Genomic DNA, 26,181 nt, shown 5'->3' with positions numbered 1-26,181 from the left:
ATTCTGACTTCGATAGTTTTTCTGATTTTTCTCAATACCATCCTAGAGAATATGAAATGGTAGAATTTTCTCTCACAAAGTACTTTCTTATTCAATTTCCAATATTCATGGGATTTAAACATAGGATTAAAGAGAACTCTTATTCTAATATAAAAATTATGTATGCATCTATTTATGCAAAAAAAATCAATAATGAAAGTAACACTTTTAAAATAAAAATTTCTTTTATGCATCTATTTATGCATAAAAATCAATATTGATGAAAGTAACACTTTCATAATTAAAAAATATTCTTTTATGCAACTATTTATGCATAAAATACCATTATGATGAAAGTAACAGTTTTATAATAAAACATATTCTTTTATGCAACTATTTATGCATAAAAATCCATTTTGATGAAAGTAACACTTTTATAATAAAAAAATATTCTTTTATGCAACTATTTATGCATAAAAATCCATTTTGATGAAAGTAACACTTTTATAATAAGAAAAATATTCTTTTATGCAACTTTTATGCAGGAAAATCCATTTTGATGAAAGTAACACTTTTATAATAAGAAAAATATTCTTTTATGCAACTATTTATGCATGAAAATCCATTTTGATGAAAGTAACACTTTTATAATAATAAAATATTCTTTTATGCAACTATTTATGCATGAAAATCTATTTTTGATGAAATTAACACTTTTATAATATAAAAAATATTCTTTTATGCAACTATTTATGCATAAAAATCCATTTTGATAAAAGTAACACTTTTATAATAAAAAATTAATCTTTTATGCAACTATTTAAGCATAAAAATCTATTTTGATGAAAGTTACACTTTTATAATAAAAAAATATTCTTTTATGCAACTATTTATGCATAAAAATCCATTTTGATGAAAGTAACACTTTTATAATAAAAAAATATTCTTTTATGCAACTATTTATGCATAAAAATCCATTTTGATGAAAGTAAATTTTTTTAATAAAAAAATTATTCAATGTGCATCTTTCTATGCATAGAATTTAATTCTATTGAAAATCACTCTTTTATAATAATAAAAAATAATCAATATGCATCTTTCTATGCATGAATAATGACACTTTTAGAATACACAAACGATGGGGATTACTCTTTTTGATTAACAAAAGATGAATTTTATTTCACAAATTTTTAGAAAATTTTACCATAACCTCCTTTGTATGGCTGATCATTTTTTAATTTTTCTAACCTTAATCTACTTAGGAATTATTCCCAATTGGTTTTAGACACTCTAATTTAATCAATTTTTACTTCTAAAAAAGAAACAATATGAAAAGTTTAATTCAATTATTAGATCACTTAACTAGGATAAAGAAGGGCTGATTCTAAGAATGAGAGAGGGGGAAAGCCTTTTCAGCAAGGCATAGCATCAGAGTTTTCAATTTAAACAAAACAAGATTATAAAACCATTAAAGAGTAAAGAAAAATATAAGATTTCTAACTTACACGAATTCTGGGAGCTTTCCTTTGGCTTGATGGTTTGAGGGTTCTACTCTTGTTTGCAACAAGAGTGGCCACCAATCTTTGGAAGAGGGAACTGGTAAAAAACTAGTGAATTATTAAGAAATTCACAGTCCTTGCCTCTTGGGAGAAGTAGGGTAACAATGCATAAAACACTATTAAGCTTCAATAAAAGGGGGAGGCTTCTATTTGTAGGAAAAAGTGAGCTCCTAACCAAGCAAACTGATTCTAGAATTTTTTGGATCAATTTGATCAATTTTTGACCATTTTTAGGTCAGTTTAGCTTACTTTTTGGAACTAGACTTGAATTAGGAGAGAGGAGAGACGAAATATCTCAATTTTTTATGATTTAAAACTCCACCACATGTGTGAAGTAGGCACCTCATTCATGAGGGAGGGAATCCCTATTGTGAGGTGTCAAGAATCCATTTTTTTAGTTTTTCCTTTGGTCCTTAGTCCACTCTTCATCTTATGTGAGCATTTACTCATTTTTTGGGGGGGGGATTTTCTTTATATATTCTATTTATCTTCTCTACACATTTGGATTAATCTCATTGGCCCCAAACCTTAATTTAAAATTTTTCAAAAATCTGGACCCCTAGGGTAAGGCCTCTTGAACAGATTATACTTGATTTCTAATGTACCTTCTAGAAATCTTTTTGAACTTCTGTTTCAGGGGAACTTATTTTAATAAGATGATAAATTTTTCTATCCAAAAATATTCAAAATCTGAATAATCTCTCTCTAGAATATTTTCTCTCTCTAGGCCAAAACAGGTAGAAACAAGATCTTTTATATTTTTGAAGAGGGATTTGATTACAGGGGAAGATGCTGGACATCTTGAGAGGTTGGGGAGGAATCTTACATCGAAAAACAAGGACGATTCCACCTTTTTGATTTTCTTAACGAATTTACTAACGGGGTCAAGTGACTAAACTATCCTTCACCTGATTAACTAGATAGAAGGAAAACTATTATTGACTTAATCTGAGGAAATCAACGCTTTTTTCCTAACCAAAATCAGGCACAATCGTTGATCTACTCATTTGAGAAATTCTTCAGGGTTGTATTTAACTAATCGGATTCTAAGCGTATTCCTATTATTTCCTTTTAATTATTAAAAATCCACTGATTCCAGGCCCCATCCGGCCCATGGGTTAGCCACCACCCTACCACTAGAATCAGTAGAACCAAACAATTATTCACCCACCCATAATTGAATGCCTTTCTTAACTTTAACTTTAGAATACAAATACGCACACACTCCTCTTTAAAACTTTAACTTATAAAATGATCCATTGACAAACAGTTATTGGTTACAGATATCATAACTCAAAATTTCCATCGAGTCCCTTGTTTCACAAAAAACACTATCACTGTGGACTCTCTGTTGAGACCAGCTGGTCAACAACAACGAGATCCAGATAACAGATTATAATAATTATTTCATCCATCATACATATCTTCCATGACATACACATGGGTGTCCTAAGCACCGCGAGACCATGCATCGCCTGGTCAGAACCCTCCAGGATCCTCCTTAGGTGTCCTAAGCACCGCGAGACCGTGCATCGCCTGGTCAGAACCCTCCAGGATCCTCCTTAGGTGTCCTGGCATTTACTCAGGGACTGCTTTGTCGGCCCTCGCCCATCGTATCGGAAGAACACCATTTTTCAACCATACCGAGCCTGGTCAAGACTTGGGCAAGACATGGGCAAGTTTTTGCCGCGTGAGCCGTCCTTTGAACACTCCCCGCCAGCTGTTGCAACCGAACTTCCCTTAGAAAAACACATATACCAAATGCTCCCTCCAGCATTCTGGCGTAAGACAGTCCTTTAAGAAAACAGGGTTTCTATGCAAGTTTTCAGTTTGATTTTCTTTTGAATACAATGAGTATTTCTCGAATTAGTATCCCCAAAACTTTTTGAATGGAATTCTAAATTCCATACCCGAATTCCTCGAATTCTGTAACCTTGATCTATAGATCAATTCGAAGGGTCTCAAACTTAGTTTCAGATTTAGCGGAAGGTTTTGAGAGTATTTTTTTCTTAACTGGCCATGCCTTCTTTCCTTGTAACTGGTGACATTAGATGGACTTGATGTTGTAGAGCTAGTAAGGGAAGGAACAAACAAAGAACCTACACTTGCTTCTTTGACACGATGGATCAAGTAGACATTAATCCTCAAGAACCTTTGTTATCATGTTCTAGTAATCAAGGAGTACACTTTTCTCTCAGTCACCCAAAGATGTGGAATGACTAATGTTGATCCTTTCTGTAATGATTGAAGTACCTTTAGAATCATGCCTTAAGAGAAATCCTAGGTTATGTCTTGGTCTGAAGGATTGGGTAGAAAGAGGAATCATTGCATCACTTGAACTCGTGAAAGTGACTCACCTTTTGCATTGAAGAAATAAATCAATCCAAAAGAGCAAGAAAAGAACTCTGAGATTCCAATGAACAAAATGGGACACTACTATGAAAGTGATGACACTAATGCAACTATTCTAGCTACCCCTAAAGGTAGTCAAGTGACGGTGCCATATTAAATGATGCAGCAATCATGGGAAAAATTATCATTGGAAAGGAAGGATCCAATTGTGAGAACATGGTAGATGAAACTAAGATGAGACCAATGGGTGTATTGAGAAATGACAAACTCAACATCTTTTCATTTACATTTCTTCATACTGTGGTTGTTATGAATGTTGTACGACAACACAATGTTATTCTAGGTATATCTTTCATGAGGGATGCCTCATTAGTCCATGACTGTGGGCTAGTAACCACATATACTTGAACCTACCTTGAAAGTAAACCTACAAACTTGAGAGACACATCCCAAGAGAGGTGACTATTTGGAGATGACTAGAACACCACTACTCGAATAACCCTCCCTGCAACTTTGCAACTTAGAGGTGCAAACCCAATGTCCCTAGAAGATAGAAGTATGTCCCATTACGAGAACTAGTGTTCTGTGAAAATTGGACATTGCACATTTTAGCATAACAGTTGGTGTACTCAAGAGAAGGGGAACTAACTACAAAGAACATTAGTTAAAGGATCAACCCTAAATAACATCAATACCAAAACTAGAGTAGAAGATGAGATGTATGTCCTATTACCAAAACTAGAGTTATGAGAAAATTGGATGCACATTTTAGCACAACGATTGATGTTGTACCCAAGAGAAAAGGAACTAACTACAAGGAACATTAGTTAAAGGATTGTGAGAAACATGGATCAATTATAGGCTAGGCTAAGGTGGATTAAAGCAAATGCTAAATATGATTAAAAGAGCATGAATGAGAATGAAAAATAACTAAAAGAGATAAACAAGATATGCAACCAAAAGGACTTACTTGATATTGCTTTAGATGAGTGGATTATGTGTGAATCTCTTTTATAGGAGTTGGGTATAATCCTTGAACTAAAGTGGGATGAACCTAGCTTGCCCATGTGGTAGCTTTCTAGGCTTGTACTTCATTTGGAATACTCATACTCTCTCTACCAACTCCTATGCTCAGTGTGGCACCACATTTCTCAACACCCCCCCTTGGTGCCATGTTTTATCGGCTTCTGTAAGGTGGTCAGATGTGAGGCTTACAAATACTTCACCCTCTCTTAAAGTAGGTAGTAGGTGGATTGGCATTCGGCCTTGGACATGGAACATCTATCTCCCTGGGAGCTTGATTAGCTACTCTTAGGTGGTCAGGAGTGTTTACATTTGCATCACTTTCCCTAGGTGTTTTCTAGCTACTATTAGGTGGTAAAGCGTGAATACAAACACATACATTTTGCCTACTCATTGGTGGCTTAAAACATATGGATTGATGAGATTCGGGTAGTGGTTTTTGTAGTCCCTTTGTTGCTCAGTGCAGCTGCTTGCTTGAGATTTTTTTGCTTTTGCTTGATTAAGATCCCTTTTTACTTCATGCCTCATGTCGAATGTCATGACCTTCTTTTTCTTCTTCATGTTGTTGGATGCCTCTTAGCTTTTGGCCTTTGCTATTTGGCTTGACTCTTGGCTCTTTGATAGGTTCTTTGATGTGGACTAGATGCTCTTTGTTGAGAATAATGCTTTATAAGTCTTGATCTTCTTAATATGTGCCTTTGATGCATTATGTGTGGATGTTGTGCTTTCTAAACATGATTAAAAGAGCATAAACACGAATGAAAATAACTAAAAAAGATAAACAAGATATGCAACCAAGTGGAGTTACTCGATATTGCTTGAAATGAGTGGATTATGTATTACATTTCTTTGTTGGAAGTGACTCCCTTTTATAAGAGTTGGGTACAATCCTTGAACTCATCTGGGATAAACCTAGCTTGCCCACATGGTAGCTTGCTAGCTTCGGGTACCATGGGGATGGTGTGATGTACCACCTCTACAAGAACTCCCTTCATATCATGGTATGCCCATGCAAAGCAATCCCTATAATCCTTGAGGAGAGCTATGAGTTCAGCCTCCTTGGCCTTATTTAAGTTCTTATTTCTCATGGTTCGGCCAAGTCTACTTCCTTGACCTCTACAAACCCATCATAGACTCCTCTACTCTAACTTATGGGGTTACATTTGAGATTATTAAACACTAACTTGCATTCCCCTATGGTGTATGATTTGTAATGCTTAGGTACTGCTTAGGTACTAGGTGCAAATCATGCTCATTTTCCTTTCCTTCATCAGATGCTTTAGTTACAGCCTTCGTCGCTCATTCCTTTTGTGCTAGTTCACGATTTTGTTTCCTTCTAGGTGAGCGACTCTATTTTGGTTCATGAGATACTTTCACCTTATCGATATCAATTGGGGGTGGTCAAGAATCATATAAAATGATCTTAGGATGCACGTTCATGAGAGAAGAAAAGATGGTACATAACTGGTCTAAAAAACATGTCTACCTCCAATTTGACGATTCCATCATCAGGGTTGATCTTGTGACTAGCCGCGTACATCCTATGGGTAGTGGAGGACTTTTTGAAAACCGTTCAGACACCGCCACTTATTCAGTCCCATTTCAATACTGTTATACTTGCAGAGAAGAGACTAATGTAGGGAAGAAGCCACCCTATAAAGATGCTAAAATACAAGTTATTGAGCCTCAAAATGATCTAAACTAGATACATATGATGGCTACAATCGATAGCTGGGGAGCTAGAAGATCTACATGGGTTACACCTAGTGGTGAGGAGCTCCATAAGGTCGTGCCCCTACGAGAATGATTTGTACTCTACCATATGATACCGAGGGAATTAGCTATAGTGAACTTGAGTTCACATGTGATGACTCAAGCTTAAGCATCAGTAGTGGTGAGGGGTCTGAAACAGAGATTTAATGTGATACCAACTCCTCAGTGACCAGAAGAAAAACAGAGCCCATAACATCCACAAAAACTCTATAGGGCATAGCTCCAAATCTAATACGGATTCCCAATTTGAAGAAAGGCATAGCTCCATAACTCAAGACTTCAAGGAGAATCTCTAAAGATAGCGGAGATGTAAACACCATTTAGTGAATCATCATAAAAGGCAACAAGAAAGAACAACTACTGCCCAATGGCTCTAGTACATGGGTGCATTTGACTTACATCGACGAAAGTTTATTGAGATGATTGGGAGAGGAGTTACAAAAAGATTCTTAGGAGGGTAGTGAGCCTGGAAGAATCTAAAAGGATTATGGAATTATGTCATGAATGTGCAAGTCACTTTGCCTCAGTCAGCACAACTTGGAGGATCCTTAACACAGGGTATTATTGGCCTCAACTTAGTAAAGATGTCTATGAGTGGTGCAAAAGCTATGAAGTATGCCAGGCATATGGGCATAAGCAATTGGTTCCCGGACCCTTAAACCCTAACCTAGCATATGGTCCATTTGAAAGGTGGGGATTAGATTTTGTGGGCCCACTTCCTCGTTCCTCACATGGGAAGTATTACATATTGGTAGCCACAGATTATGCAACAAGGTGGGCAGAAGCAAAGGCCATGGTCAATAATAAAGCAGTGGCTGTGGCATCCTTTCTCAGGGAATACATATGTGCCCGATTTGGGTGTCCATTAGAAATCCTTACGGATGGGGGACGGTCTTTCAGGAATGACTTGATTGAAGCTTTGGTGCAGAAATTAAAAATAAAGCATGCTATGTCAACTCCCTATTATCCCCAATGTAATGGTTTAGTAGAAAAAACTAATAGACTGCTTTGTGGATCTTTGTCTAAGCTAGTGGATACTATGAAGAGAAAGTGGGATGTGCATTTGCTAGAGGTCCTATGGGCCTATAGGACAACTCACAAACTCTCTCTTGGTTTCACACCTTTTCAATAAGTTTATGGAATGGAGGCTATTCTGCCAATAGAATTGGAAATCACAAGCCTTCGCACATCTTTTACACGCTTGAATAATGAAGAAGAAACACATGCCCAATGCCTAGTACAACTGGAGACCTTGGATGAGAGGCGACTTCAAGCACTTCAAAATTTGGAGGCTGCACAACAACGGCGCAAGGCAAGGCATGACACTCTCACGAAGAAGAAGAAGAAGAAGAAGCAAGAACTCAAGCAAGGAAGCTTAGTCTCATGAGGTATGATGGCCGTGTGGAGAGATGGCTAGATAAGAAGCTTCTTCGACGCTAGGAAGGCCCCTTCAGGATAAAGCAAAAGTTTAAAAATAACACCTAATATCTTCTAGAGGATGCAAGTGGCCACGAGGTTCCCGGATGCACCAACAATGAGTACCGGCTAAAGATATTTTACCCTCGAGCACCATGGCTAGCAGACCCCCAAGACAAGCATGGAGGATCTGCTGGGGCGGGAAAGATGTGACATGAAAAATTGATATCTTTCATTTTCAATTTTGTGCATATTTTGATGGTTTCTCAATGGTAATAAGGTGGAAGCTTGTCCAAGAAGATTGCGGTGCCCACAATGGAATAACGGTGTGGTGATGTGGCGGCTTGGCGGCTACCCAGATAACAGCATTCTATCTTCAAATATAATGGTTTTACTTGATTTAGGGTGCACACGTTGTAAATGCCACAAGTATTCTTGATAAATCTTCCACCTGCGTGTTGTTGTTGTTGTGAATTCTGGGATTGTTGTTGTTGTTGCTGCTGGCCATAAATTTGATTACCTGTTCGGCCACCTCCTTGGCCGTATCCACGGCCTCCTCTACCTCGTCCTCTTCCTGAACTTGTGTAGAAGGCCTATTGCTCTGAACTGTTTTTGTTTTGTGAAGACTGTTGGTCTTCACCCAAGCTCTTCTCTTCTATAATAAACATAGACACCAAATCTGTGAAATTGGAAATGTTTTCTCGAGTTTGACTAGATGTCTTGCGCCTTGTATTGTGGCCCAAGACCACATAGGCAGACTTCCAGCTTATCATCATCATCTACTGAAACACCAATAGATGCAAGGGATTCCACAATACCCTTGATCTTCAATGCATAGTCATTCACAGACATACTCTTTTTCTCCACAGTATGAAGTTCATTCTTTAACTGTATCTTTCGTGCCTTGGTATTCGTTTCTGAAAGATCCCTGCCCCCTCCGCGCAACGGATTCGGGGTTGCTAGCAGCAAAAGTAGCACTCCTTGCACGGTGCAAGAAGGTCCTCTCACTCGGGGCCTCGCACACGAATATCCGGACAAGAGACTAATCCCTCGGTTCTTCCAAAACCAAACCCGGAAAAACTTCCCTTGCCCGGAAAGCACGGGCGATTCCTCCAGGATATGTTTAATCTAACATAGTCAAGGTCATTACTGACCAAACTGATCCGATCGAACCTAAAGTCACTTGGTTAGATCAAAGAAGAAACTTGCACTTGGATCATAGAGATCAAAGAAGAAACTTGCACTTGGATCATAGAGATCAACGCTTTTTTCCCCATCGAGAGGCACAGCCGTTGATTTCGTTTTTTCCATAGAACAATTACTATCGAGGATTTACTTCATCTAACGTACTACAATAGAACTCATTTTACAGATCCATCAGTCCAGCCTAACCCCATCCAGTCCCATGGGTTAGCCAACCGCCCAACCACTGTAGTGATGGGATCCAATTAAGAATTTGGTTAGGTTTTGTCCCGGGTACCAGCAGGGAAAAGAGTTCCCAGGCCCCCTAGCCGGATGTTCATGCAAACTTAAAGCTAGTCACACTACTTACACACCCAATATGAAATTGCTTTCTTCACAGATTCAGTTATCTTTAAAACAATCATTTAATGAAGCCATAGTATCACTGATCACAATCCTCCAAAATATCCAGTTGAATCTTAATTTTCAATCATTCCTTCATCGGAGTATCTATGGTATCATTGGCAACCAGAACGCTCACCACCTGTCCACTGACGATAGTTCCTAGCTCATAGTACCCAACAATATATTCACTTATAAAAAATTCAAGATGGAATCTCCGTTGAAGATCAGCAAGATCAACCAAAAGATCCATATAAAAGAGCCATGGACTCATCCGTTGGACCAGCAAGGTCAATCAACTAGATCCATGCCCGGTTTCAGAAAAAAACTCTTACTCCTTATTCCAATATCTTCCACAACGCACTTGCTTCCTTGGTCCCTCATCCACCGTACTGGAAGCTCACCATTTAAATCGAACTGAGGCTGGTCAAGACCTCGGCCGACCTTGCTACGCGATACGTCCTCCGTTGACTCTCCGTCAGCTGTTGCAACTTTATCAGTTAGGTCTCCATGACCTTATTCACAAGATGGTCAAAATGGCATTCTTGACATAAAATAGTCATTTACAAACAGGTCACAAATACATTTTCTATAATGAACTCTCGTCTTTCCACATTGTTCCACATCAATCCTTATTACTTAATTCTCATCCAATTCATATGTGTACCCATTCTCATCCAATCACATCATTTTCCATCTCATCACATCAGATTCATTCACATCACATATCATCCATTCACATCCCATATCATTCATTCACATTCTGATTCACATGACATCACATATCATCGATTCACATCCCATATCATTCATTCACATGCTATTCCCATTTAATAGCTTTTTCTAGATTGATACCGATAATAGGACTTTTTCTAATTTTTTGCCAATTACTTGGCCTAATTAAAGATTCTTTTTCTGAGAACTATTTCCATATTCCTTCTCAATTCCTCATTCTCAATTCCTCAATTGAATTATATTCAATATTCTTCTTTTGAATAAAAGAATTCATGGGATTTATAGAAATCAATTCTACCCATATTTTCACTTTGGTAAATAATCATAAATCGAATTATACTAAAAATTCCTCTTCTTCCCATTTAATTTGTTGGATCCCAATTACCATGGGAATTCCTCTTTTTGCATTTAATTATTTACATTCCAATGTCATGGGAATTCCTCTTTTCCCATCAAATATTTTTCATAAAATAAATTCATTAAAATATCCATTATTTCAATATGCTATAAATTTCTCTTTGCCCATCTAAATGATGGAATTCCAAATGCAATAGGAATTCCTCTTTTAACATTTAAACTTATCTATGCAAAAGATAAATTTAACTAATTTTTTTTCTTAAATTTTAAATAAAAATCTCCATTAATTCCTTTGCACTAGGAATTACACTTTCCTTATTTAAATATTTGAATTCCAATATGGTGGCAATTCCTCTTTTATCATATAAATTTATGTATGAAAAAAGATAAATTTAACTAAAATCTTTCTTTAATTTTTACATAAAATATACATAATATTAGTATTCCAATTTTTTTTCTCTTCATTCATTGAAATACATGGATTTCCATTGTCATGGGGATTACTCTTTTAACATAAAAATAAATTACTAGAAATTTCTCTTTTTCTAATTCACTAATTATGCATAAACATAAAAATCAGTTTTTCCATGATTATAATGAGAATCATTGAATTAATCTAGGGTGATAATTCCTAGAATATGGTAGGAAGTCCTCTTTTCATATTTTGAATGAAAATGATTTATGTGTAATTTTTTCCAGAAATTTTGCCATAGCTCTGCTTGCTATTACTGATAATTCTCAATTTATTTGAAAGAATAAAGTTTAATATTATGGATATGATTAGAATGACCACTAATTAGATCATTATCCAATTATAGATTGATTCATATTTTTTTATGAAATAAATAGCATAAAAGCATTAAAAAGCGATTATTTTGGCCTCCAATTAGACAAGCATAGAAATTACTTTTGGATTAGAGAAATGCTTCATGAGAAGCTTCATTTGGATTGAGAATAGGTCATAAGAATGACCTTTCTTTGGGGGGGAGAGAGAAATGCTTAAAAACTATTAAAATTAATCATAAATAAAAATTTATGTGTTTCTTTATTACAATATATCAAAGAACTTAAGCTTGTCAAGAGAGGGGTTGAGAAGAGAGAAACATTTAGAAATTATGGAAAAAAGATCATAATCCACTCTTTACCTTCCAAATTGCTTGATTCTTTGATCACAGTAGAGGCCCCCAACCAATCAATTGGTTTGGTATGTTGTAGGAGTCACCAAGGAAGATTGAAGAGAGAGAGAGAAGCTCCAATATCTTCAATTTTGTAGAGGTTTTTAGAGGATAATAGAAAATATCATTATTTTAGCATAATACTAGCATAGTATAGTTCTCATATTTTTTTACAAAGGGCTAAGGATCTATTTATAGGTGAGGGAGGCCTCTAACCAAGTCCAACTAATTTCTAGAATTTTTCAGGTTCAGTTTGGTTGAATTTGGACAAGATTTGGACCTAGTTTCGTATCCTTTTGATTTGGTTTGATCCAAGAGAGAGGAGAGATAAAAATATCACAATATTTTTGAGTTTTAAACTCATCCAAGCATGTGAAGTAGGCGTCTCCTTGAAGGTCTCCCTTTTTCTTACACGTGTCAAAAATGAATGATTACTCCAAAATATCTCAATTTTTTTTATTAATACTTCATAATTTTTAACTAATAAACCTAGAACTTGGTCAACTCTTCATCTTATGTGGGCATTTACTCATTTTTGGGTATTTTCTTTTATTCTTTGGATTTATCTTGTCCCAAAACTTGGATTAATCTTATTGGTCCATAGGAACCTTAATTTGACCTTAATCAAATTTTTTTCAAAAATCTGGACCCTTAGGCTAAGGTCTTCTGAATCAATTTTAATTGATTCCAATTGCACCTTGGAAAATCTATTTTGATTTTCTATTTCAGGGGAACCCATTTTAGACACTAGGAGGATTTTTATATCAAAAAATATCTCAATTTTGGACTACCTCCCTCTAGACATTTTCTCTCTTTAGGTCAAAATAGGATAAAACAGAATCTTTCTTTTATTTTAGAGAGGGGAATAATTACAATATCAGAAGGGGAAATTCTTACACCTATACACCTCAAAAGCTGGGGGGGATGGGAGGAATCTTACATCCTATCCCACTTAAAAAATGCGAGATGTCCTCATCTCGCAAACTAGAGGACAACTCTTTCCCTAAAGATCCAATTGATTCTGGGGTTCCTTATATTCTGGTCAACCCAACAGAATCTTGGGATAAATATCCCTTATATAGAGCGCATCATTAAATAACAATTCATTTAGATCATATCATTCATATCTTTAACACAATAATGGTCCATTAGACCGAAAATTTTCTTTCTGAACATTCCTCCATGGGAATTTTAGTGAAGCAAGTTCTCAATTTATCATCCTATTAACTTGATCCACCGGGTCAAGTGTTGACAGTAGCAATCTGACAGCACAATCCATTAATCTCATAGTGATTTGCTGAGGTCATTATCATCATTCCAGTTATGAACATTACCACAGGGACTTGTCCCATTTATCCTCATTATGGTTTTGCTCAGCTTATCACTTTTCAACCAAAATTCAAGAATCATCTTTTTTCAATCAAAATCCAAATCAATTCATCAATTCTCAACCAGAATTTTAAAATCATATTAACCACATTCGAGTTCATCATCTGAATAGCATTTTTGCTTATAATTTCAAGGTCTTCGATTTACTCGTATATACTGTCAGTAAAGAGCTACAGTTATATCCTCGGTATATACGGGTAGTCACGGTCCTTGGAATTATAAGGTAAGTACCATCATGTCTAGGCCTCAAGCAAGTCAGGGATTCCATCCAATTGTGGTACTTCCATCTGAAGACCCAATTACCAATTTACGAATTTTAGTCTGAATATCAATTTGTATGAATTTCATCACACAATTTCAACCTTTTACTGTTACTTCATAAATTTTTGACATTTTTGACTTCTCAGTTGGTCCTCCAGGATATGTTTACTCTAACGTAGTCAAGGTCATTACTGACCAAACTAATCTGACCGAACCTAAAGTCACTTGGTTAGATCAAAGAAGAAACTTGTACTTGGATCATAGAGATCAACGTTTTTTTCCCCATCGAGAGGCACAGCCGTTGATTTCGTTTTTTCCATAGAACAATTACTATCGAGGATTTACTTCATCTAGCGTACTACAACAGAACTCATTTTACAGATCCATCAGTCCAGCCTAACCCCATCTAGTCCCATGGGTTAGCCAACCGCCCAACCACTGTAGTGATAAGATCCAATTAAGAATTTGGTTAGGTTTTGTCCCGGGTACCAGCAGTAGGGAAAAGAGTTCCCAGGCCCCCTAGCCGGATGTTCATGCAAACTTAACGCTAGTCACACCACTTACACACCCAATATGAAATTGCTTTCTTCACAGATTCAGCTATCTTTAAAACAATCATTTAATGAAGCCATAGTATCACTGATCACAATCCTCCAAAATATGCAGTTGAATCTTAATTTCCAATCATTCCTTCATCGGAGTATCTATGGCATCATTGGCAACCAGAACGCTCACCACCTATCCACTGAGGGGCCTTTTGGATAGTTCCTAGCTCATAGTACCCGGCAATATATTCACTTATAAAAAATTCAAGATGGAATCTCCGTTGAAGATCAGCAAGATCAACCGACAGATCCATACAAAAGAGCCATGGACTCATTCGTTGAGGACCAGCAAGGTCAATCAACCAGATCCATGCCCGGTTTCAGAAAAAAACTCTTACTCCTTATTCCAATATCTTCCACGATGCACATGTTGGTATCTTTGGTGACCCAGAGCCCGAGTACCGTATGGTTACCACCCTCTATGGTCCTTCGCAGGTCACCTAGCGCTTCACTCATAGGCCACTTCCTTGGTCCCTCATCCACCGTACCGAAAGCTCACCATTTAAATCGAACTGAGGCTGGTCAAGACCTCGGCCAAGCTTGCTACGCGATACGTCCTCCGTTGACTCTCCGTCAGCTGTTGCAACCACGACCTTATTCACAAGACGGTCAAAATGCTTCCCCAGCATTCTTGACATAAAACAGTCATTTACAAATAGGTCACAAATACAGTTTCTATAATGAACTCTCGTCTTTCCACATTGTTCCACATCAATCCATATTACTTAATCCACGTCCAATTCATATGTGTACCCATTCTCATCCAATCACATCATTTTCCATCTCATCACATTAGATTCATTCACATCACATATCATCCATTCACATCCCATATCATTCATTCACATTCTGATTCACATGACATCACATATCATTCATTCTCATCCCGATTCACATCACATTACATCTCATCCATTCACTCATATCGACATCACATCCTTTCACATACACATCCTCATCATTCTTCCACATTCGTACTTCCACATACACATCTACATTCATTCTTCCACATACTCATCCACATCCATACATCCATATCCACATCCATACATCTACATCCATATCCACATCCACATCCACATCCACATCCACATCCATACATCCACATCCATACATCTACATCCATATCCACATACACATCCACATCCATATATCCACATCCATATCCACATCCATACATCTATATCCATATCCACATACACATCCACATCCATACATCCACATCCATACATCTACATCCACATCCACATACACATCCACATCCACATCCACATCCACATCCACATCCATTCATTCATATCCACATTCACATCCACATCCATACATTCACATACACATCTACATTCATATCCACATTTATTCATTCTCATACACATGCATACCCTTTCTTTCACATATACATCCGCATTCATATCCAATCACATCCCATACTCATCTTATCGCATCCGTTCTCATCCTATCACATCCCATACACATCTTATCGCATCCCATTTACATATTATCACATCCAATACATATCTTATCACATCCATTCACATGCTATTCCCATTTAATAGCTTTTTCTAGATTGATACCGATAATAGGACTTTTTTTAAATTTTTGCTAATTGCTTGGCCTAATTAAAGATTCTTTTTCTGACAACTATTTCCATATTCCTTCTCAATTCCTCAATTGAATTATATTTAATATTCTTCTTTTGAATAAAAGAATTCACGGGATTTGTAGAAATTAATTCTACCCATATTTCCACTTTGGTAAATAATTCTAAATCGAATTATACTTTGCATAGAAAGACGCATAAAGGAATTTTTTAAATTATAAAAGTGTTATTCTTATTAAATTAAAATTTTATGCATAGAAAGATGCATAAAGAAATTTTTTTTATAAAAGTGTTATTCTTATTAAATTTGATTTTTATGCATAGAAAGATGCATAAAGGAAATTTTTTTAATTATAAAAGCGTTATTCTTATAAAAATTGATTTTTATGCATAAATAGATGCATAAAGAAATTCTTTTTATTTTAAAAGTGTTATTCCTATTAAATTTGATTTTATGCATAAATAGATGCATAAAAAAATTCCTCTTCTTCCCATTTAATTTCTTGGATCCCAATTACCATGGGAATTCTTCTTTTTGCATTTAATTATTTACATTCCAATGTCATGGGAATTCCTCTTTTTCCATCAAGTATTTTTCATAAAATAAATTCATTAAAATATCCATTATTTCAATATGGTATGTAGAGTAGAGCGAGACATCACATAGCAACCGATGAGCAAAGTCGAACAAGGCATGTGACGTGTGGCACTGCCATGTGGCAATGATGATGGAGCGATGGTGATATGGTAATCGGGTAAAGTTGGTCAACAATAATAGTACTAGTTGACTAGGAGCATTGGGACACATATTGTCACATGCACCCTCTGCAGCACTGCGGCACGCAGTGACATTGGCATGATCATTAGTGCAACATTTGTACAGAAGTAATACCTTTTTCTAGGATATCCATCGTACATTATGACCCCATTGTGAGCCCTCAGTCTAGGGACAATTAGGACTCACGCATGAGCTACATAGGTCAGTCTCCGAGGAGTCATAGAGGTTGCTTAGTGCTGATGTTGACTCGATGCTTTTTGCTTATGCACATGCACACTCGCATACTCATTTGGTTGCAATATTTTTATAAAGACTTTTCTCTTCAATTTTAGACTTCCTCTTGCTGCGTCCTCATATTGACCTCATTTTACAACAAGGGTTACACAATGGTGTTTTGATGAATATTGATGATGATAATGTTTGTTATCTTGAGGAAATCCATTTGGTAAAATCCATGCTAGTGGATCCTATGAAAACATAGTTTCTAAACTCCATGTGAATAGCCTCTTAAGGAGGGCTCTTTTACACCAAGAATTTTATTAACAAACCTTAAGAGATAAACTTATCTTTTCCAACATTGGGGTTTTTAAAACTTTTTAAATTGTGTGGTTGTCGACGACTTTTCTTTGATGCAAGTACTACTCGCGACAATTGATGATGGCGGTCTAGTTCTGCTTCTGTGGATGGGGACTCACCTTGAAGATGGAGAATTGAGTGCCCGGGACAATTTCGTAAAGGCTGGGAAGTTGGTCTCTAATTGGATGGCAACTCGCACTGCTACAATAAGACGGAGGTGAAAGCGTTGCTATTGATGCTATGTGTGTGGGAGGCCACACCGATGGAGAGGCCCTTGAAGGAAGCCTTGATCTTGCTTGTGTCATGCATACTAGCAAGAGACGGGGTGTACAAGGGCTTTGTAGTTGTTGTGGTTATGGATGTGATTGTGATGCAGAGCGAATTGCAGGTGGTGGCACACGAGCTCGCCATTCTTTCAAATATCCAAAGTTTGTGTTTTTTTTAAAGCCACACAAATGCATATCTTAAATAAAGAACTGCCTTGCTCTCTTCCCTTTCTTCGTTGATCTCTCACTTGTCAATTGTGCTGTGGGCTAGCTTATTGCCATTTGAAGCTGCGTATCATTGCTTTGACAAGATGCTTTACTTATTGGTCTCAAGCGCTCCCCTCCAGAAATGGAGAAGATGAATGCTTCTCTACTCCACCCACAGATGGCAAGCTTTTGAGATCGCTATACTTACTTGTTGAGCTAAGAAGTGAGCTTTTGAGCTCAAAATTTACTATGAGTTGTGGGAGAAATTGTTGTAGGTTTGCAGCATATAAGAGCCTCTAAGTATTTCTCCTATGCTTGAGTAGTTGCTGATTTTCTTCAGGGCTCTAATGATCTAAATCCAACTCACACACCAAAGTGAATCTCTAAACACAATATCTAATGGAGAGAAACCTAAACACTTGCTAATGATCCAATCCCTAATGTGAGCTAGGAGAGCTAGACCTTAGCTTTGATATCATGTTAAGAATCATGGATCAAACTCTCCTAAACGACAATCAACTTTCTAATGAGATGCTAATCTTACACTAATAACAACACAATTAACATGATTAATCTAAGGTGGGTGAACTCATAATGATGAGTGCGTGTAATAGACTCAAGCACAAATAGGTTACAAGATTAAGGCTTGTACTCATATAAAGAGGCTTGAGATGTGTGCAAGTGATATGATTTAATTGCTTGAAATGGTCCCCTTTTATATGAGGAGGTATACTCTTGGGCTTGTACATCAATGTGGGATAAATCCCTTTGCTTAAGTGGTTTCATGCTAGGCTTTGCACTTTCTTGGTTACTCATTCTCACTCCCTATCTCTTCCTTGTGGTCTTTGGCACCACATTTCTCGATAGTCCTTGCGTTGGGCAATCATATCGCTTGTTCTCAAGCATTGTATAATAGTTCTCCAAAGAATTAATATAAGAAAATACTCCTACTTGTAGGGGGTGGCCCTTCAATGGGTGGGACTCAATACTATGTCATCTACTTCTCTCTCTCTCTCTCTCTCTCTCTCTCTCTCTCTCTCTCTCTACTATGTGAATTGAATGCTAAAGATCTCACCACAGAAAGTTATAAAGATGGTGTTATATGTACATTATGTGTGCTATGTTATATATACATTATGTGTGCATATACTAGGAGGCTAACCCACATTAGGCTTGTGAGCATGGGAGCATGGGAACAAGCTCTGGTGGAGCATGGGTTAGGACTAACCTTAAGGGTTAAGGTTAGGGTCAGGCATCCAAGGGTCACACATGAAAAATGGAAAGTCAAGAGTCACTTGAGGGCCCTCCTATATAATAGGGGCATGGGGCACACTCAAGGGAGGCTTGGGGGCTTGGAGGCTTATGCTATGGTCTCTTGTGTAGAGATCCATATCTACTCACCTACCATTTCACACTATAGCTACATGCTATTGGATTGTGTTATACCTCTTGATGGTATGGGACATCAAGGTAGAGGTATGATGTATTTCATTTATGATTTATGTGTGCATCCCTTAAGCTCGGGGGTGGTTGGTGGGTGGTTGAGTTTATGCCTGATTTATGCATGTTTATGCATAACAATTATTATGAGAGATCTTAGGATTTTAACAGTGGTATCAGAGCATATGAATCAAATTGTGGAGTATATGCTTCGTGCATATGTCTCTAGGAAATCATCATATTGGAAAAAATATCTTCCAATGATGGAATTGGCCTATAGGCAATTGTAAATATACGGCTATTGGTTTTAGTCCATGCATACTTATGTATGGATATCAACCTAGGGCACCTATTGATGTCGGTCTTAAGGACATCGAGCTTGATGCATCGAGGGATTTCTTGCGTGATATATAGGAAATCCTGATCGAAGCTCAGGATTCTATCAGGAGTGCTCATGATAGGGCATAGTTTTATGCTGATAGGGGATGCTCATCTCGGTCTTTTGAACCAAGAGCGTTGGTTTATTTTAATGTTCCTAACGATTCTCACACTTTGTCAATAAAAAAATGCTCGAATTTATCTCCTAGATATTGTGGTCCATTTTTGAGTTATACATCGAATTAGCACGGTTGCGTTTGAACTTAAAGCTACCTCCACATGTTAGAGTTCATCTAGTCTTTCATATCAATAGATTGAAAGGGAAACTGGGAGGTGAGGATAACACAGTTACTCCTCAAGAACTCGTTGAAGTCGAAGAATTATCCTATGTTCACATGAACCTGATAAGGTACTTGAATTCAGGGAAAGAAAACTTTGTAGTTGACTAATCCTTGAGGTTAAAACTAGGTGGAAAGATAGGGAAATAGAGGATTCGACTTGGGAGTTAGTTGAGATTGTTCAGCGCAGTTCTCCTTCTTTTCATTGCAAAAGTGCAATGTTTTGAGAGAGGGGAAGTATGTTATATGTACATTATGTGTGCTATGTTATATACACATTATGTGTGCATATACTAGGAGGCTAACCCACCTTAGGCTTGTGAGTATGGGAGCATGGGCACAAGCTCTAGTGGAGCATGGGTTAGGACTAACCTTAAGGGTTAAGGTTAGGATCAGGCATCCAAGGGTCACACATGGAAAATGGAAAGTCAAGAGTCACTTGAGGGCCCTCCTATATAATAGGGGCATGGGGCTTGGAGGCTTATGCTATGGTCTCTTGTGTGAGGTCCATATCTACTCACCTACCATTTCACACTATAGCTACATGCAATTGGATTGTGTTATACCTCTTGATGGTATGGGACATCAAGGTAGAGGTATGATGTATTTCATTTATGATTCATATGTGCATCTCTTTTGGGCTCGGGGGTGGTTGGGTGGTTGGGTTTATGCCTGATTTATGCATGTTAATGCATAACAATTATCTAGAGAGATCTTAGGGTTTTAACAGATGGCCCTGTTGTGCTATACCACAATCAACCTCAATGCATGTAACACATATATATGTGGATAGCTAAAACGTTTTATTCATCTAATTTCCTCATGGATACTTCATAGAGTGTTTCTTTCCTCTCATGGGGTTAGACTTCACAGAGTGTTTCTTAATAGCCAAGAGTATATAGTAGGTCACAGGGTTGTGATTTAATCTTCATTCCGAGCCACACCTTGTACTTGAATTTTAGTTGTATTACTTCTTTCTTGTACATAATACAAAGTGGTAGTTGAGGACTCGTGTGTGTATTGAATGTGTGATTTTGCCGCACTCTTCTATATCTGCAAAACCCTAGCACATAGATGCAAGTGTTCTACAGTTAGTATCAGAGCCTAGGGAACCTATAATTGTTTTTTTCTTTTCTATAGCAGAGCCATGTGCATTGATTGCTTGGATGGACTAAAGCACTTCAATTCCAAGAGTGCACAAGTTTGGGTTTGGGAAAAGAGAATATTTGAGTTCTCTTCATTGCACTTGGGTTGATTGGGGTACATTGTGCTCCTTGCTTCACCAAACCTGTCCCTCATTGCCCAGGGCTGAAATCTCTCACATGGTCCTTGATCACTTGATATTTGTCATGGATTCACAACTCATTGATTTGCTTCTCAGCATGAAGACATCCATGGACACATAGGAGACTAAAATGGAGGATATATCTGCCCATCTCGACTAGATGGGGTTGGCATCTCGAGCACCTAGTATTCCGGATCTGGAATACAAGGGTGTATGCTTTGGAGTAAGTGTTGGACGATGTCGAAAACGAAGTGACAAAACTTTATAGAGGAGGATTTTTCACTGCTTTGGATGCAGGCAAGGATGAGCTTTGCTCCAGTTCAACAGTCATCATTTTACACCTGCGTGTAGTGGGCAAGGGAGACGTCGCTCGTGCCATTGTCTCATTCACGGTGTTCCTCTCTAGTACATTCTCAGGACAATTCTCACTCACCTTCATTAGCTTGATGTCAGGGGACTGCTGGTTTGCTGAGTTCTTCCTTCATGCCTCATGAGGAAAGAGAAGCTTTTGAAGTCTCCCAAGTTTAACCGGAAGATGGTGTTAATCCCATTTTGGATTAACAAACATGATCCTCTAATTGAGGACATTAATAAGTGTCATGAAACGGCACTGTAAAAGGTATACGTTATGAGATATTGGCCACCCAAGGCCTAGTTAAGTAAGTTTTGGGTGTCCAAGTGTGAATAAGGACCAAATGTATATAAGGCATTTTCTCATAATGAAAAGACACAATCCACTTTTGTGCTATAGAGAGCTCTTCTTTGTGTCTTGAGAGAGATTAAGAGAGAGAGCATTCTAGCATTGTTCCTCTTCTATGCTTGTATGATTCATGCTTGTGTGAGAGAGTGAGAGAGAGTGATTGCCTTATGCGACAATGCGAGCTACTCTACGGTGACAGCGTGGAAGTGAAAATTGGAGATTTGAAGCTTAACAAGTGAGCTTGGGGGCCTCAAGGGATTCAAGTTTGAAGCATTGGTAAGTGCCCTATGACAGTTGTTATAAGATTTCTCCCTCCGGCTTTGAGGTGTGCAGGTGTAAGGACCTTCCCTTCTGATCTTATATTTATTCCCCTCTCTGAAATAAAAGAAAGATTCTATTTTACCCTGTTTTGGCCTAGAGAGGGAAAATGTCTAGAGGGAGGTAATTCAAAATTGAGATATTTTTGGATATAAAAATCCTCCTAGTGTCTACAATGGTTTCCCTTGAAATAGATATTCAAAAAAAAATTTCCAATGTGCAATTGGAATAAATTGAAATCAGGTAAAAAGGACCTTAGCCTAAGGGTCCAGATTTTTTAAAAATTTTGAATTAAGGTTCCTATGGACCAATTAGATTAATCCAAATGTAGGGAGGAGATAAATGGAAGAATAAAAGAAAATCCCCCAAAAATGAGTAAATTCTCACATAAGATGAAGCTTACATTGCATGTCTCACAAGCATGACTTCTGGATCATGTTGCCTTTACACATGCGTATATCTGCTACCTCTAAAAATGGTCAAAATTGACCAAACTGATCTGGAAAATTCTAGAATTAGTTTGCTTGGTTAGAGGCTCACTTTTTCCTATAAATGAAGCCTCTCCCTTTGTAAATGGTTAATAGTGTTTTATGCACTGTTACTCTACTCCTCCGTAGAGCCAAAAACAGTGAATTCATTGATAATTCATTTGTTTTTGACCATTTCCTCTTCAAAATAATTGGTGGCCACTGTTGTTGCAAACAAGAGTAGATCCCTCAAACCATCAAGCCAAAGGAAAGCTCACAAAACTCCTATAGTAAGTTAGAAATTCTACTTTTTCTTATTCTATTTTATGGTTTTCTGATTTTTGCTTTCTTTAAAATGAAAATGGATGTTATGCCTTGCTGGAAAGGCTTTCCCTCTTCTCTTCATTATTGAATTCAGCCTTTCTTTATCCTAGACGTGTAATCAAATTGATGGAATTCAACTTTTCATATTGTTTACTCTTAATAAAATGAAAATTGATTAGATTAGAATGATTTAAATCATCTTGGATATTTTCTAGTAAATTTTAGAGTGAAAAAAATTAAAAAATGGTCAGCCATACAAAGGAGGTTATGGCAAAATTTTCTTAAATTTGGTGAAGTAAGTTTTATCTTTTTATTATTCAAAAAGAGTAATCCCCACCGCTTGTGCATTCTAAAAGTGTTATTTTTATTCTATGCATAGAAAAATGCATATTAGAAAATTTTTTATTATAAAAGTGTTATTTTCATTAGAATTAATTTCTATGCATAGAAAGATGCATATTGGGAATATTTTGATTATAAAAGTGTTACTTTCATCAAAATTGATTTTTATGCATAAATAGATGCATAAAAGAATTTTTTTAATTATAAAAGTATTACTTTCATTAAAAATAAATTTATGCATAAATAGATGCATAAAAGAATTTTTTTAATTATAAAAGCGTTACTCTCATCAAATTTTGATTTTATGCATAGAAAGATGCATAAAGAAATTTATTTTTATTTCAAAAGAGTTACTCTCATCAATTTTGATTTTATGCATAGAAAGATGCATAAAGAAATTTATTTTTATTTCAAAAGAGTTACTCTCATCAATTTTGATTTTATGCATAGAAAGATGCATAAAGAAATTTATTTTTATTTCAAAAGAGTTATTCTCATCAATTTTGATTTTATGCATAAAAAGATGCATAAAGAAATTTATTTTTATTTCAAAGAAGTTATTCTCATTAAAATTGAATTTATGCATAGAAAGATGCATAAAAGATTTATTTTTATTTCGAAAGTGTTATTCTCCTTAAAATTGAATTTATGCATAAATAGATGCATAAACGAATTTTTATAAAAGTGTTATTTCCCATTGAAGTTGTTCTTATGCATAAATAGATGCGTAAAGAATCTTTATATCAAAAATAAGAATTCTCTTATATTCTATAAATAGATGTGATAAGATGTGATATGAATCAGATAGATGAGAATGAATAGAGAATGGATGTGATGAGAATAGAAGTGATGAGAATGAGAGGTATTTAGATGTGATGTGAATCAGATAAATGTAAATGAATAGATGAGATGTGATATGAGAATGAGAGGTATTTAGATGTGATGTGAATCAGATAAATGTAAATGAATAGATGAGATGTGATGTCATGTGAATCAAGATGTAAATGAATGAATGAATGTGTTAGCATGTGAATCGGGATGTGAATGAATGACATAGGATGTGAATGAATGTGATAGCATGTGAATCGAGATGTGAATGAATGATAAGGGATGTGAATGGATGTGATGTCATGTAAATCAGGATGTAAATGAATGATATAGGATGTGAATGAATGTGTTAGCATGTGAATCAGGATGTGAATGAATGATATAGGATGTGAATGAATGTGTTAGCATGTAAATCAAGATGTGAATGAATGATATAGGATATGAATGAATGTGTTAGCATGTGAATCGGGATGTGAATGAATGATATAGGATGTGAATGTATGTGTTAGCATGTGAATCGAGATGTGAATGAATGATATAGAATGTGAATGAATGTGATAGCATGTGAATCCAGATGTGAATGAATGATAAGGGATGTGAATGGATGTGATGTCATGTGAATCAGGATGTAAATGAATGATATAGGATGTGAATAAATGTGTTAGCATGTGAATCGGGATGTGAATGAATGATATAGGATGTGAATGAATGTGTTAGCATGTGAATCGGGATGTGAATGAATGATATAGGATGTAAATGAATGTGATAGCATGTGAATCAGGATGTGAATGAATGATAATGGATGTGAATGGATGTGATGTGATGTGAATCGGGATACGAATGAACGATAAGAGACATGAATAAATGTATTAGCATGTGAATCGGGATGTGAATGAATGAGATGTGATGTAAAATGGATGTGATAAGATGCGATGTAAACTTGATAGATGTTAATGTATGTGAAGTGATGAGATGTATGGGTAGATGCAAGTGGATGAGATCTGATGAGGATATCAAAATTGATGAGAATAACTCATTTGAAATAAAAGTAAATTTCTTTATAAAATCAAAATTAATGAGTAACTCTTTTGAAATAAAAATAAATTTCTTTATGCATCTTTCTATGCATAAAATAAATTTATTTATGCATCTTTCTATGCATAAAATCAAAATTTGATGAAAGTAACGCTTTTATAATAAAAAAATTCTTTTATGCATCTATTTATGCATGAATTCAATTTTAATGAAAGTAACACTTTTATAATAAAAAAAATTCTTTTATGCATCTATTTATGCATAAAAATCAAGTTTGATGAAAGTAACACTTTTATAATCAAAATAATCCCAATATGCATTTTTCTATGCATAGAAATTAATTCTAATGAAAATAACACTTTTATAATAAAAATATTTCTAATATGCATTTTTCTATGCATAGAATAAAAATAACACTTTTAGAATACACAAGCGGCGGGGGATTACTCTTTTTGAATAATAAAAAGATAAAACTTACTTCACCAAATTTAAGAAAATTTTGCCATAACCTCCTTTGTATGGCTGACCATTTTTCAATTTTTTTCACTCTAAAATTTACTATCCAAGATGATTCAATTTCCACTTTATTAGGAGTAAACAATATGAAAAGTTTAATTCTATCAATTTGATTACACATCTAGGATAAAGAAAGGCTGAATTAATGAAGAGAAGGGGGGAAGCCTTTCCAGCAAGGCATAATATCCATTTTCATTTTAAAGAAAGCAAAAATCACAAAACCATAAAATAGAATAAGAAAAAGTAGAATTTCTAACTTACTAGGAGTTTTGTGAGCTTTCCTTTGACTTGATGGTTGAGGGATCTACTCTTGTTTGCAACAAGAGTGGCCACCAATTCTTTTGAAGAGGAAATGGTAAAAAACAAATGAATTATCAATGAATTCACTGTTTTTGGCTCTGGGAGGAGTTGAGTAACAGTGCATAAAACACTATTAACCATTTACAAAGGGCGAGGCTTCATTTATAGGAAAAAGTGAGCCTCTAATCAACCAAACTGATTCTAGAATTTTCCAGATCAGTTTGGTCAATTTTTGACCATTTTTAGGTCAGTTTAGCTTACTTTTTAGATCTAGT

This window comes from Cibotium barometz, chromosome 41 (genome assembly GCF_041138505.1).
Source record: "Cibotium barometz isolate CiBa-2024 chromosome 41, ASM4113850v1, whole genome shotgun sequence".
In the NCBI taxonomy this organism is placed as follows: domain Eukaryota; kingdom Viridiplantae; phylum Streptophyta; class Polypodiopsida; order Cyatheales; family Cibotiaceae; genus Cibotium; species Cibotium barometz.
This window is presented reverse-complemented; position numbering follows the sequence as displayed.